This window comes from Bombus pyrosoma, linkage group LG16 (genome assembly GCF_014825855.1).
Source record: "Bombus pyrosoma isolate SC7728 linkage group LG16, ASM1482585v1, whole genome shotgun sequence".
NCBI lineage: Eukaryota > Metazoa > Arthropoda > Insecta > Hymenoptera > Apidae > Bombus > Bombus pyrosoma.
In genome coordinates, this window is record NC_057785.1 from 1,611,814 (window position 1) to 1,627,649 (window position 15,836).

General features: G+C 41.3%; 1 protein-coding gene and 1 long non-coding RNA gene across 3 annotated transcripts in view; one reads left to right on the forward strand and one right to left on the reverse strand.

The window, feature by feature from the left end:
- The window catches only part of LOC122576293, a 33,149-nt gene extending 25,769 nt beyond the window's left edge, over positions 1-7,380 (forward strand). Inside the window, exon 3 of the long non-coding RNA XR_006319692.1 lies at positions 7,110-7,380. This is a non-coding gene — a long non-coding RNA (uncharacterized LOC122576293). The remainder of the gene's footprint in view (positions 1-7,109) is intronic.
- LOC122576292 (forkhead box protein A2-A-like) overlaps positions 1-8,089 on the reverse strand; it is a 28,875-nt gene extending 20,786 nt beyond the window's left edge. The window contains exons 1-2 of one of the 2 annotated variants that reach the window (XM_043746366.1): positions 8,026-8,089; positions 7,556-7,896 (exon numbers count right to left, since the gene is read on the reverse strand). The gene's annotated coding sequence lies outside the window, so the exon portion shown is untranslated. Of the gene's footprint in view, positions 1-3,407; positions 4,179-7,555; positions 7,897-8,025 lie in introns of those variants that run through there. The other variant, XM_043746365.1, reaches the window with a different exon arrangement.
- Between the last annotated feature and the right edge of the window lie 7,747 nt (positions 8,090-15,836).

Below are 15,836 nucleotides of genomic sequence, written 5' to 3' on the forward strand. Positions count from 1 at the left end.
CGCGGTGTGACACACACGCGAATAACTTTCCTTATCGGCGATACACCGAGCCATTAACAATTAGCGATCGCGTGAAAACAGCCAGTCTACGTACGCCTATGTAACTACAGCGGCTACAAAAAGTATTTATACGTTACCCTTATTTTCCAGTGAAACGTTTTTTCCTCCTTTTTTTTCCTTTTATTTCTTTTTATTAGATTCCACGTGTTATTTTTTATTCGCATAGGTACTATGATTCCAGTCGTATGATTCCAATTTTAATTTTCGAACAGCTTTTAGTCTGATTCTCCAGGTTATCGTCAACGCAAGAGCAAGGAAGGAAATTCAAGGAAATTTAATTTGCAATTTCTATCGTATGGAAACGTGAGGCAGAACAAAACGAAGTTTATTTTACTATGCTTGCGTGTTGCTGGAAACCAACGGATGAGAAGAAAAGAACAGGTGGATTTTAAGCGACTCTTCCGTCTCCAACGAACCTGATCTTCTTTTCTACCGTGAACATTGCCCGTAAGCAGATGAAGACATCGTCGTTAACGTTGTGACGTCCGAGGCAGAATGGTGACATTTCCACAAACGATCGTTTTTGGGCGGAACGAGCGTGCAGAAGAAAGACAGAGCGAAAAGTCAATACGGGAAACCATCGAAGCAACTGTACGAAAATGATGGGCTGTCGTAAAGCAGTGGCAGCTTTTAAGGCAGTTCGCAGAACTGCACCGATCAGCAAGAAGCTGGCTTTCCGTCCAGACAATTCTCGGAACATTAGTTTAGGATCCCTGCAAACTGTTCTCGTCACTACATCGCATTTAAAAAAATGTTGCACTATAATTTGGTCCAGCAACAACGAACATGTGCGAGTAGACGAGTTCCACGTTGCTCCGTGCACGATGCAACGCAGAACATTGTCGTTGCTTGCTTATCTTGAAAAATTATTTTTTCGTACCTTCTATGATAAACTTTGCAAATTTATCTTAACGTACTTCGATGCTAAACAGATATCGATACTATATTTAATATGTCCCGTAGATACAACAACGATAAATATGGTAATTGTAGAGTGCGGAGGGACATTTTTCTTAACGTTGCCATGTTGCAGTAACCTCTCTTGTTAGATATCGATTTTTTTTTTTTTTTTTATAACATGTACCTGATAATTATAAATAATACAAGATTTATTACAGTCGGATCTAATTAGTAAGCGACGTACAAATACTTTTTTTAGCCACTATATCATTTTCCTAACGAGATACTATATCGTATGTAGGAAAGTGTCGAAAACTACCTATAATATTCGCTCTATTTTCATAGAAAATTGCTCGGAAAAGCGTCGTTTTCTTCTTCGTATCGACTTGTTCGACTGGTTAATTACAAGCTGCGTGTTATGGAACACGCGGATATTATGCGTGCAACAGTTTCTACAATAAAGATTTTATTTATAACTTGTAGCCATCGAGCGTAAGTGCCTTGCTGCGCTATAACACGTTAGTCGGAGTGGATCGTCTTGTAAACGATATTTGTTGGATCGTAAATAAAGAAAAGAGGAAAAGATGATACGAAGAAACTCGTTGTCGCAACCACTATGTGTTTTATATGTATCGTATTTATATTATATTTGTATTAGTGATGTGTATAAGATTATATACTTGAGATTGTATAATATTTAAATTTATAATATTTGAATTTATACGTAGTCAGACTGAATAACAGCGTGGAAACAGATTGCTTATCACGTTTAATAATTCGAAGCTCGTAATTGTTGTATTATTGTCTTATTAATTTTAATGCAGCGTTGTTCTTCATTGCTGTGTCATTCGCCGCGTTTCACGTGGTTCGGAAACGTCGATTCTATTTCTCATTTCATGTTTTCTCACGATGCATGCCACATGACAGCTTTAATTCTGATAATTTTCAGCCTGCCTTATCATGCTCTCCTCAGCTGTACGCAATTACCCCTTAAAATCCGATTTAAAACACGAAACTCTTCCCACACGGAATATTCAAACTTTATGGAATTGCTATGAAACGTATCTAATTGTACGCTGTAGAACCTTGTTCATCATTTATTCGATTATTTCTTTTTGCCGTTCGATGTTCAAACTTTATGGAATTGCTATAAAACATATCTAGCTGTTCACTGCAGAACCTTGTTCATCATTTACTCGATTATTTCTTTTTGCTGTTCGATGTTCAAACTTTATGGAATTGCTATGAAACATATCTAGTTCTTCGCTATAGAACCTGGTTCATCATTTACTCGATTATTTCTTTTTGCTGTTCGATGTTCAAACTTTATGGAATTGCTATGAAACATATCTAGCTGTTCGCTGCAGAACCTTGTTCATCATTTATTCAATTATTCTTTTTTGATCTATGTTCAAATTTTATGGAATTGCTATGAAANCATATCTAGCTGTTCGCTGCAGAACCTTGTCCATCATCTGCTCGATTATTCCATTTTGCTGTCCGATGTTCAAACTTTATGGAATTGCTATGAAACATATCTAGTTCTTCGCTATAGAACCTTGTTCATCATTTACTCGATTATTTCTCTTTGCTGTTCGATGTTCAAACTTTATGGAATTGCTATGAAACATATCTAGCTGTTCGCTGTAAAACCTTGTTCATCATTTGCTCGATTATTCCATTTTGCTATTGGATGTTCAAACTTTATGGAATTGGTATGAAACATATCAAACTGTTTGCTGTAGAACCTTGTTCATCATTTATTTCATTATTCCATTTTGCTGTTCGAAGTTCAAATTTTATGGAATTACTATGAAACATATCTAGTTGTTCGCTGCAGAACCTTGTTCATCATTTGCTCGATTATTCCATTTTGCTGGTCGATGTTCAAACTTTATGGAATTGCTATGAAACATATCTAGTTCTTCGCTATAGAACCTTGTTCATCATTTACTCGATTATTTCTTTTTGCTGTTCGATGTTCAAACTTTATGGAATTGCTATGAAACATATCAAACTGTTTGCTGTAGAACCTTGTTCATCATTTACTCGATTATTCCTTTTTGCTGTTCGATGTTCAAACTTTATGGAATTGCTATGAAACATATCTAGCTGTTCGCTGTAAAACCTTGTTCCATTTTGAAGTTCGTGTTCAAGCAGTCTTTAGTTGCTACGGTGAAATAAAAGTATTAATTTTCTGACGAAATTTTCAGATAGACACGTTGTTCAATAGAAAATATTCATTTCAATTTACCCGGCGCAATGTCATAGCTTGTGAAGTATAAAGTCGTAAGTCGCCTCGAAATTGGCAGAAACTTATCGGACGAGAAAAAAGCTCGCAGAGATAGCAACGTAGCTTTGCAACCGCGAAGTTTCTTCTCTTTTGAAAATTTGTAATATCCGCTTAACCTGCGTTTTTCCATCGTGTCGCATAATTTTGCACATACCTTTCGCCATGCTGTGTCTCGATCAGAGTCCCAATTTCAATTGCACACAGCAATATCGCTGCGAGTCACTGAAATCTTCCGGAACTCTTCTCCCTTCCAATTGTCCAAGAATCTACAGTCCATGGAAAAATCCTTAAATCCAGAAGATAATCTTCCAAATATAACGATCCACTTTCACACAAATTTCAATGTTCGAAGAAAGTTCGAAGTTTACCAATGTCCGACAAACATCGACGTTCCTTGCCACACAAAATACAAATTCCCCTCGAAATCACTGCCTTTCACCAATAAAAACAGCACCAATAGTTCCTCAAACGATCCCAACAGCTGCAACCGACTCAAACTCGGCTGATTCTCTCGAAAGCCTCGATTCTACCATTTTTCCGCATCTGAGAAAGAACGCAACAATGTTGCACAAGGATCACGCCGTTCTCCAAAACTCTACAAAGACCTGCATATTCAAAATGCAGGGAAAATATCCTCGGCGAAGCTTGAGAACGTCTGCGTTTCTCCGCGAACGTTGCTGCGGCAGCATCGAAGTCTCCGCGGCGTCTCGTTTCCGGCCGTTCAAGATCCACACAACACGGCCTCTCTCGCCCTCGGTGCGATATTCCGCGAAAATACTCTTCCTTCGTAGTTTCTTGCAACGAGAGATCGACGAGACGGTGAATTTGCCTGGTGAAAATGTTTCGCAGCAACCGGAAGCGACGCGATTGAACGCACGCGGCCGGAAACCGGTCGGTGGAAAACCGGAAGGCCAGAGGAAAATCGAGCAGCCAACTTCGCGTCTCCAGGGACACTGCGCTCGAACGATACCCACACTCCCGATGCGCTGGCTGGCCCCCACCACTCGGCCGCGTTCCGCGATGCACGCGCTGATTGGCCGCGCGGCCAGCCGCCTATCGCGCTGCACTCGAGCGTTCCAGCTGGTGGGCGTGGCCTCATCCCCTCCGCTCGTTGCTGAACGGCGAACGATGGTTCGCGTGGAACGCCAGCGTTCCTTCGTTCCTCCTTCATAGGAGGAGCGTTCGTGTCGCGTTACGCGGACGCTTTGTTAACATTGTTCTCGTCGCTGTCCACGCTGAACGATTCTAACCTGTTGTTGGCGATGCACACGGTGCACACAGGCTCCAGAGATATGTACGTACAAGGTTGGTGAATGTGCGAGTAAGGCGATGGATTTTTCGGAGGAGGAGATTGAATTGGCTACGACGGAACTGGGTTTATTTGCAGATGGAAATTATTTGCGTTAATTGCTGGAAATATCGTTAGCGGATGTTAGGAAGCTTTTACGAGCTTGCCAAAAAGAGAAACCTGCTTTCTCCTCGATGAAACTAACGTTAAAACGTGACAAGATTAATCGACATTCGCGTTAATGGTTCACTACGTGAAGGTTTATGCTTGTAGTCGTGTCATGGTAAGGAATGTAAGGAATGTGGAAAGGTGAAAAGTTCACAGTTCAGGAAATGCTAGCCAATATAGGAAACTTGAAGATACGTGAAGAAACGCGTAAAATACCCAAAGTATAGCACTTCCTATCCAATTCCTATCGATTTTCAATCGTATCCACGAAAATATAAATTTCCATAAAAATCGCATTTACTCGTTTTTGACGAACGTTTTGATATTATTGTTTATTTCGTAAGTAATTTTTAAGCGCTCGTATCGAAGCTTCTCCTCTTTCGAATTAGCGAATTATTCGAGAATTATGAAAATATGAAACATTTTTGAAAATAATCTGCAGGTAAATTTATGATTGTTAATGACGATATCCTTTCAGATTTTCAATAGCCAGCAGATATAATTTAGGACGATTCGTTGCAAGCGTTAATTACGAAATTGTCCATTAAAACAGAAATAATTTACATGTTCGTTATAAATTATAAATTTTTTTTATCCACATGGAAGCCAAGCGAAATCGATTTATATTTTATCTTCTGCTTCTGTTTTCCTCGAAGAATTCCTACGTACGCTTTTAACGAGAATAATCACGTTAGTTTAATAATCGAGGCTCGTCGAGGAAAAATAATACTACGATCTTAACGCGAACGCACGACAGCGTAATCGCGTTTAAGAATTTCCATTATAAATTACCAAATTAATCATCTGGCCAGCGTAGATATCGTGTTACGTATATATATCTTTTCGAGCATTTTATCAAAAAATCTCGGACAGAGAAAGTCGACTAATGAAGTCCGCAGCCAGAGATTTCAGCTCTGATCGACATCCTAATCGATGCAATTTTTAAAATAATTTTACTCATATCACACGTTGATTACGGAAATTATTTGCAATATTTGACTAGGCGAATTAAATTAATGAAAAAGTGCATCGAACGGTGTGTAAAAGAAAGAAACGCGTACTGTTCGTCTAGAAAATTAGGGACGAGTTCGACACCTTTGAAACGCCTGTACTTCCGAAAAAATCGCGCACAAATTCAATTCTTTATTTTATTTTAATTTCCTCTATTTCAATTCTATTTCAATTTTTTCCCCATCCTCTATCGTATCAGCGCGATGGGTTGTTCCATTTGCTAGGGACACCCTGTATATTAGACTCTTTCTTCGCGCTGATAATTGGCGATAGTCGAGCTTCGAAGCTCTTTACATATTCTCAGCTGTTTCTCAGACACGCAGAGTCACTGGGATAATTAAGATCGCGGCAAGCTGCGTAGAGAAAAACCTATATTTAGGCTTTCCTCGAGTAAAATGTGTTGAAATAAACGGTACGATGGTTCTCCAGATAGCTGAAATTACACGCTACCGTTCGAAAGTCCGAGATCATTCATTCCCAGTTCTCACTGATTTAAATTCATAACCTTCTCTGCTTGTAACGGATGCGGCAATAAGATGCGGCCACTTTCGGGCGATACGTCTTCACCGATGCCCCAGCTGCAATTGAAACTAAAGAAACGCTTCTGTTCTTTGAAAAACCTACGATGCAATTATAGTCGTTCGATTAATTATCTTTGCATGTCTAACGTATCTAACGTACCTACTCGAGCAATTCAAATATCTAAATCACGTACACATTATCTGTCTATGTACGTAAATGTACGAATAAAACAGAAAGCAACGAGTACATAAAAAATCGTTCGTTTTAATAACAACAATGAATAATAGTAACATCCGATAATCGGTGATCGGCTGGCTGTTATTACGTTGGCAACTAAGTGATTGCGGATTTCGTCATTAGGTAGTATTGACAAAATCCGCAGTCACTTAGTTGCCGATAAAACAGGTAGAAATAATTATTCTGACGATTGCTAAGTCTGTTCATTTCGACGGAAGACTGTTGGTTTTAGCTTTGTTGGTATAAAGTTTTATATTGGTTTCACTCGCTCATCTTTCGTTGTTTACGATACCGACTGAGCAGATAGATACACTACGGGCATTTGTATTTGGTATATTACATATTTGTTATATTAGGTTGTCGCAAAAGTGTCTTTCGCTATCTGCAGGTAGCTGCTTTATCTGGCGATGTTCATACAAATAGGAAACTTAACACTTCGCACTGCGAATTTTATTTCAATTTCGTTACCAGCAGCTCGCAACGATTTTAAGTGTTTTATTTGAAATTTACTTTAACTAGAAAATAAAACGATTTAAATAAACAAAGGAAGAAAGAAATTCATCTAAATACTAGTTTTATTCGCACTATTGTAATTTTTAAGTGTATGATATATCTTGAAACAATTTCCAGGATGCAAACCTGATTTTCTCTCGCACGTTTCACAAAAGAAGCTGGACATGAAAGAATGTCGAGTGGGGCTGGACAAAGGAGCTCCTCAGATAAAAACATAGGAGTGCAAAGTATTAATCCATCGAATATTTTGTATCTTCAGTCACTTCAGCATACGTTTCGTTTGCATTAAAACAAAAGATGTAGCGTGTCTATCATTTTCCTATAAAACGAAAGAAACATTTGAAACAACCTGATTCAAACTGTCTGATTTCCCCTGATCCCATGAAATACCATGCTATGAAACAGATCGTTTGTTCCAGTCACGGCTTAGCTATTTTCTTTTCACAATTTGCTATACGTAATATTAGAATAAGTAAAATATACAGGTAATTAGACATGGAGCATGGAATTTACCTTCTTACGAAAAAAAAAAAAAACATATTTCTCATCTATTTGTTACTTACGTCGGTATATCGATATCTCGTTTAACTCTCATTTCAACCTCTCCAGTGTAATCGCGTGGATGAATAAAAACGAGACACCCTATATATAATATCCTTTGCACAGGCACGCCTTCTTATTTACACGACCTATTCCACAACTAACCGTGAATGTCACCGTGACAAGTCGTTCGCAAGACACCGCGATGACATATCTTTCCTCTTTTGTCACACGTGCAACTGGCGAGACCGGCACACTGGCTCGTCCTTCTATCCTCGTAAACACGCGCAACCGTCGTAAATTTATTCTTCACCCTCATCCGTAACCTCTCCACCATGTTTCCCTTACGACACTTTACCTGTAACTTTGTCCTTTAGCTTGAATAATCTTACGTTGCAAATTACCATATAATGGCTACAATGTTTAAGCTTCGTATTAGAACGTAAGTATGGGGACAGCTGCTCGTTTCATACGACGAATTACTTCGAATTACCAATCTTCCTGTTTCTCGAATCTTCCGTTTAGAAAAGACAGCAGAGCCACCAGTGTCTGTCTGGTAAACCCGCGTGACAGTAAGATTAACACTTTACCGACCGATAGCCGATTAATCGGCTTTTTGTCGCCGACGCTTATCGACCGATAGTCTATTAATCGGTTTTTTATCGCCGACAATCTTTCTCATTATTTGAGCAGTAATTTGCTATTTAGTACTAAGGTAACTTGCTCAGTTGCGTCAGTTGCGTTGCTTCGTAAGCTGCCACAGTTTTATACCAATTTGAAAAACGTACCGTTCACGGTGAACGAAAAGAATGGTATCGGAGAGTCTAAACCGAAACAGAGCCGGCGACAGGGAGAAGCTGCGCCTGAGATGCCGGTCGGACATGCGTATGATGTTGAATCGCTAGCGGTCGGTAAAGTGTTAACTAAACTACCTGACTGCTTATACTTAATGCGTACAGAGTGCACGGAAAAGAACAGAGCGTAAATTAAATATGGCGAATAAGAAAGGATAAGCACGGATGATGGTTGGAACGAGACAGCGAGTAGCGGAAGCAGCTTCGTTGCATATTCAGCGTAGCCGAGTGAACGAGTTGGCGATCAAATATTACGACTGCGATAAGAAAGCGACTTTTACGGAGGGTTTAACGAGGAAGTTTAAACGACGTAGAGAGGTTCGAAGAGAAACGCGAGTGGATACGGTTGCGGACAAGAGAGAAGTTTAAAGTTTAAATTTAAGGCAGTTTCTCAAGGAGCGATATAAAAGTGGCATGAAAATGCTAATGTGAATTTTAAAACACAAGGTTTGTAACGTCGCGTCGTTCTTTCTACGATCGTATGTATGTAGTTTTTCCATTTGCAGAGTCGATCGGTGTAGCTTCCGAGCAGCTCGTATATCAGGTCAAAACAAGCTCGTAACATTCCCACCTTCCACATTCATCAAACCTAAAACACCCCACCAACGAGCCGACCACTTCTCTTAGCTATCTTATCGCACCATCCAACCAATTCCTCCTCCATAGACGCAAAAACATACATTCGTTCCCCCACTCTAACGTTACGACACCACTTTTTCCACCCTCGTTGCGTCACGAACTCGAATCGCGCCGAATGCCACCAGTCGCTTTATTGTTTCTTCGTAGATTACCTCGCCTCTCGTTTCCACCACTCCGTGTCCGCTCCAGCACCTCCCACTACGCTGCGCTGTGGGCGTGGCCTGCACCCAACCGCGTTGCTGCACGTTCCTACTCTTCTTCTCTGAAAGAGCAACTCTTACGACTGTAAATAAATTTTAACTCGAATATCTTAAGTTTTGGCGAACACGGTATGCACAGTGCTGGCGAGAACTCGGCCGTTCTACTTCATGAAATTTTAGTGGCAAAGCGCGTGATCGATGCTTGCGCAAGTTTCTCAGTTTCTTCTACTTTCTGAGGGCTTAACAAACTTGTCAAATATACTCTCCACCATTGACCATTGTACCGTTACTTTCCAACAGAGCGCCTTTTCGTTACGTTCTATACCACGTGTTTTTTCTTCACCATAGCATCAAATTTTTGTAGTTACGTATACATTGCTACTTACTTGCTTACTTGCTTATATAATTCGCTCTATACGTATAAAGAGTAGCGAGAAGTGGGCGTGGGCCACGACAGTGCACCCCTCTGTCAGCCTCGTTTCACCGCCATGAATCGCAAGTGGCCACGCCCCCGCGTCTGGACCCATCTTCCTATTGGCCGTGGGCGTGAGCCGCGTTTACCAGCAACTCAGCAAACTTGCGGACGCGTCGACCGACTCGCGGTTCACCGAGGCTATCCATAAAAAGCGTACAACGCTGGAGGAAAACGAAAGAAGGGGCGGGAGATGGAAAGGCTCTCAGCTCTTGAAAAATTCGTATCGCTATCCCCACCTATGCGATGTACGGTAGCAAGCACGCGCGAAATACAAGCTCGATCGATGCACGCAGGAAACGTCGTTAACTGCTCGTTGCTCAGCGTGTATACATATTGGGTGGAGGGCGTAAGTGAATCAATAATCACACGTTGCATATAAATCAATTTTTATTGCAATTAATATTTAAGTATCGGTTACGCGCGTTAATATTCAGACACGCCGCAATCCCCGCGTTCGTTGCTTCGCGTAATAAGGTGATTTAAATACGCAGCGCGTTGCTCGTTCTGTCTGAGAGGACGAACCGTCTCATCGTAGCTCGAAAACACGTAAACGTCTTCGCTGAAGCGACACGGAGCAACTTTTTCTCGCCGCTCGTTGCTGAATATCGTTTAGCTTGGACAAAAAGTTGCTGCAACTTACCGTTTGTTGGAGACGTTCTGCGGAAGGTGGAGCAACGAGAGACACGTTGCTCGATGTTGGTAAAGTTGCTGGACGCAGGCTTCACGGTGTAGAAAATACAAATGATGCGAAATGAAGAGTCCAGGCAGAGATAGATCGCGATGAAGACAAAGTCGCTGAGATTAAAAGCTACGAATAGACGGGTTTTGCCTGCTCGCAGACGAATAATTTACCCGATACGGCCGGATATGTCGGGTACTCGCGGGATATAGGTCGTTATAATATAAGCGTAAGAAAGAAAAAGCTGACGACATTAAACATCTCGTAAAATATTACAACTACCTATCTTTAAAACCGTAAGATCTCGATGGCTCGCCATAAGCGATCATCGCGCGAAATCTCATTACGAACTTCGTGCGTATGTAAGTACGTGGACAGTTACATAGACAGCGATGCTACGTATGTACAGGGTGTTTAACTGAAACTAATCGCGTACAGTCGATCACAGAGATCCCGTGTCACGCGTAGAACCCATAGAAACGTCAAATATAAATGTAAGTATATAACACGTTAGCTGTTATGAATTCTGTCGGCGCGTTAATTAGATACCCGGTGTTAACTTTATTAAGAGGAAAGAAGCGAAAGAACGTGAAACAGGACGACGTTAGGAAAATTACACCAAGTACAGATGTTACGTGTACTCGCATGAAATCACGAAACGTATGCAACGAGAACCTTCCGCTGCACTCTCGACGTGGAAAAAATTGAAGATTTCTGAACGAGAAGAGAACTTCTGACGTAGCCAGGCGGTTGAGCTTTGTCTAGCTTTTGGCATCCTCTTTAGAAATACACGTATCAACGACGCAATTATAACGAAGCGAGTTTTTGGTTTCTTCGGTCAGGTGCAGAAAATTCGGTAGACTTTCGTCACTGCATCTCTTTTCTGCTGAGAATTTCCAAGCAGCCACCTCTGTGATCGCTAAATAAACGATACCTCGATGTGAACCAACGGGGTCCATTGACACCGCAGTTATCATTATACTTCGTAATTTTACCAGCAACCAGACTGTGGATTTTTCATTGGAAATTCGTATCCGATCGAAGTAGAAATGTATCTCGAGCGCTTGCGCAATTTTACGTTTCCTACGGAATGCACAAAAGTCTGGTAATAACGTGCGTTGATTTAGAAATCAAATGATCTAGAAGCAACGCGAATCACGAGAACGGAACTGCATTCCTACGTTCCCTTATCCGCGTTTTCACATTCCGTACGCTACGCGGAATCGCTGAACCTCGCAGCCGGTTAATAGATTGATCAGTAGCACGGATAAAACGATTGCTCCGCCAGCCGTTTATCTGGCTATCCGCTTCTTTTCGCTCGTCCGTCTTTTTGCCCGGACGAGCAGCCAATTCGACGAATTCAATAACTCGCCGGACCGCGTGCTCGACCGTCGACCCTGCCCCCACTCCGCCAATTATCCCCACCAAGGCAGTCGCGCGTTTCAGAGGCGAGACATCATTGGCGGCTGGGAGTGGCGGCCACGCCCACTCGCGTGGCTACAGCGATGCGTCACGCTCCACAGAACCGGATCGTCCGGTGCGCGCTCCGTATTTAGCAGCGCACGAACGTGCGAACCAGCTTCGCGGACCAACCCTCCGTAAAGCGGTTACAGAGGAAAGGGAATGGTTTTTTCGAGTCGGTTTGGTTCGAGTCGATCCAACGAAATCGATCGATTTCGCTCGATCTTGCGTACGCTGCAGATGGTTTTGTTTCGCTTTTTTGCACGAAGGGGTGAGGATAAGAGGATCTGTATAGTTGAGTTTTAGGGATCGAGCGACAAGCAACGTATAAGGAATTATTCAGTTGCGATTGAGGTAAAAGGATACGTGAAAGATATCCCATCTTATATTACGAAGCAAAAGAGAATTGCACGCGCGAAAACGTTCTTAACGTTGGATTTATACCATTTGACAAATAATCGTTGGATGACAAGGTATGTACGTGATTAGAATCGAGTTAAGAAAATTTAGAATTATTTGTAAAATTTCGGGTACAAAAAATTGCAACTGTTATAAGAAAATTCGGAAAAATCGGTAATTACCTATTACGCGTTAAAATGCGTTATATTAAACTCTTCTTTTTTTCGGATGAACCGTCGCGTTCTTCGCCAATGGTCGACTCGATGTTTTGCTATTATAGCGTGATTATTTTTTGCATCAAGTAGCGCCAATCGTTGAACGCTATGGGATATCGCTGGATCTTGCGTCAAGGTCAGATGCGTCTTAATTTTGACATAATTAAGAAATTATGTCAAGACAGAGCCTAAGTTATGTCCGTTTACAAGCGCAGGGTACGATGATAGCACGTACGTACGCTTATGTGACTTTGAGCGTTGAGCTGAGGCGCGCGAGTCAGCGTACGTTCGACGATTCCTTTGTATTCGTCGCTCCAAGGACACCTATGGCGTTCGCGATCGCTCGACGACTGGTCGTCGTTTGCGTCGAGTCGCGGCATCTGTCATCGCGCCGATGCTGCTTACCGAGTCCAGTCGTCGAGAATCCGCGGGGGTTCGTGTCATTCGATAGCGCGCGATGTTTTTACCGATGACGATTCATCGACACCGAACTTGACCAACGATAACGAAACTCGACACGGGGTTCACTCAACCGCTTGCAGTAAACTCGGATAAAAATTGCTAGACTTTACAGTATCGTAGGTATCGATCTGCGTTCCATTTAAAAAAGTCGAGCTGATATTGAAATTTCCGAAACTCCTACAGCTACGAAAAGATCGTCGTATCTGCGAAAATAACGGAGATATTCAACCGTTGACTCTTCTCGCACCCCACCGTATATCGTTAATCGTCGTTTTCCTCGATGAAAGCTGTCGTCGATAAAGTCTTCTATCGTCGATAAATCGTTGTCGACTTTTACCGACAGCTTCGGTTTCGTGCTTGAAAGATGCAATTTTCTTACGACAGACTCTCTTCTCGTTTCTCCCTGCTCGCTTAATAAATTCGATTTCAACGTGTCAAAGTGTCACGTTATCCGTCTTAGTCGCAAAGTTTCGTAAGTTTCGTATTCTTATTCTCCCAACGACGACCTGTCATCCGCCGATAGCATCGTACGCGATTCGACAGTCCTTTCTACAAACATGCTCTATACAGTATAGTTAATTCCGCCTTTAAATGCCGCGGCATTCTTCGTCGTTCATCGAAATGCTTTTCTAACACTGACACACTCGTGGCTCCCTCTAATTCTCAGGCGCGTCTCATGCTCGAATATTGCCCTGTTATTTCGTCTCCGTATTACGAATGTCATGATACGTTGATCAACAGTGTAGAGCATAGATCGAATGCGATTATCTTCTCACACCGACCCGTGTCTATTTATAGTCACAATTACAATTCGATTCTGTCGCGTCTGAAATTAACGATTATCGAGTAACGCTGCACCGTATTTACAGTTTATATATAAACTTGTCAACTGGCTCATTCTTCACACATTCGTCCACACATTCTCTACGAATTTAATTTTTCTACTTCAGTGCGACTAAGAACTCGTGCTCTCTTCGTAACCGAAACCCATCGCACACATCACGGCCTTAATCACGTAACTGTAAGTTTTTTTTTTTTTATTTAATAATTTACATTCACAATTTGTCCAATTTGGACATTTGGTGAAATTTTTTAACTGTTTGATTATCGTGTGGGTGGCTACCCCAGCGGGGTATCATTTTCGTGTTTGTTAGGTTATATCCTTAACTTATCCCGTGACTATATACATTTAGCCCCGATATAGTATATTTAATATAGTCATTTGCGCGATCTCGTGTAAACTAGTCTTTTCTCTTCCTGTCTCGTTTGCGTTATATATTACTTTATTTTATTTTGTGTTACATTCCTGTTACATTGTGTTACGTTACTTACACCAGCTGTGACAGACATTTCAAAGATAGTAATAAAAAACAGCGTCGGTAAGTTCCGTAACAGTTAAATATCGACTCGACCTGCAACCCTGCTAGGATAAGGTAGGGTTGAAAGTTACGACCTGTAACTCGAGGTCTTTCGTAATTCTGTTCAGTGGCTCCTCCAATCGGAAATGAAGCTTGTTCGATTGGGGACAGTTAGATATTCCAAGGCTGTATACTCGATACTTGGCTGAACAACCGCGACGTCATCGGTTCGATGGCTTCGACTGTGGCTCCTGTAAGTTTCGAACGGACAGATAGAAATCGATGGAAGGTCGATAATAAACCTGCCGCTATATCGTGCATGGAAGTGCATCGCGTAGGTTCGTTGCTTCTTTTTACCTTCCTGGTTTTAAGAGCAGTTTACTTAAGTCACGTCAGAGTGATAAGATAATTTTCCGATATTCTAAAAGATATTAATATCAAGGAAGTAGCATTAAAGGAGCATTCAATCGATCGCTATTACTGTCGATATCATCGTCGATATCATCGTCGATATTATCGTCGATATTTAAGATTCTTAACACTGTCGTACATAAAAGACTCTCTAGACGATCGATCCTATGCTCTATCGGTACAATGTTGGGAACCTTCACTATCGACGATAATATCGACGATCGTATCGATCGTCTAAACGCTTCTTTATCCATATACTGATCGGAATATTCTTTTGCAAGACACGAAATTACGAATAAAACGTCAGTAGCTTCGTTTTCTTTCTTTCGTTGCGTGTTGGACAAATGTGCCTACCTTTGATACTGACTGCTGCCAGTAGGGTTGCGTATTATTGAGTATACGGCGTTTGTAAAGATTCATGCGAACGTTGCGTAAGAGATAGACGTTGCGTGGTGTATGCTTCCTTTTAGCTTTGTGAGTGGTGTACGTTTTCCTTTAAGTTCGTAAAGATTCATGCATGCGTTGTGTAGAAAATAGATGTTGCATGGTGTATGCTTTCTTTTAAGTTTGTAGACTCGTTTTTTTTTTTATTGTTTAATTGCGATTTTACAATTTGTCCAGTGGGACATTAGGTAAAATGTTATATCTTGTAAATACATAGCATGTGAACACTAACCAAAATAACACCAACACCATTGGAAGGCGAAGCTACGCGCAAGTAACCAACCAATCAGCACCCATAGACAAAAATCAGAGCAATAGCAACAATGACGCTACAGAAATTAAGGAACTGCTCAAGCAATCCATCAAAAACACCGAAATGCTAACAAAAATGATTAGCGAGCAAAACGCAGTTCTTAGACAACAAACACAACAGATCACAGTTATGCTACAATTGCTTACAAACATGTTAAGCAAAAAATAAAAAACGGACACGCTAAAAATAGTGGCTTGGAACTCAAACGGCCTACACCAAAGGGCCCTAGAAACTAAAACATTCCTGTACAACAACAATATCGATATACTACTGGTTTCAGAAACACACTTCACTACAAAAAACTACATGAAAATACCGTACTACACTATATATGATACCGCACACCCCTCAGGTAAAGCACACGGAGGGACCGCAGTGATAATAAAAAACGACA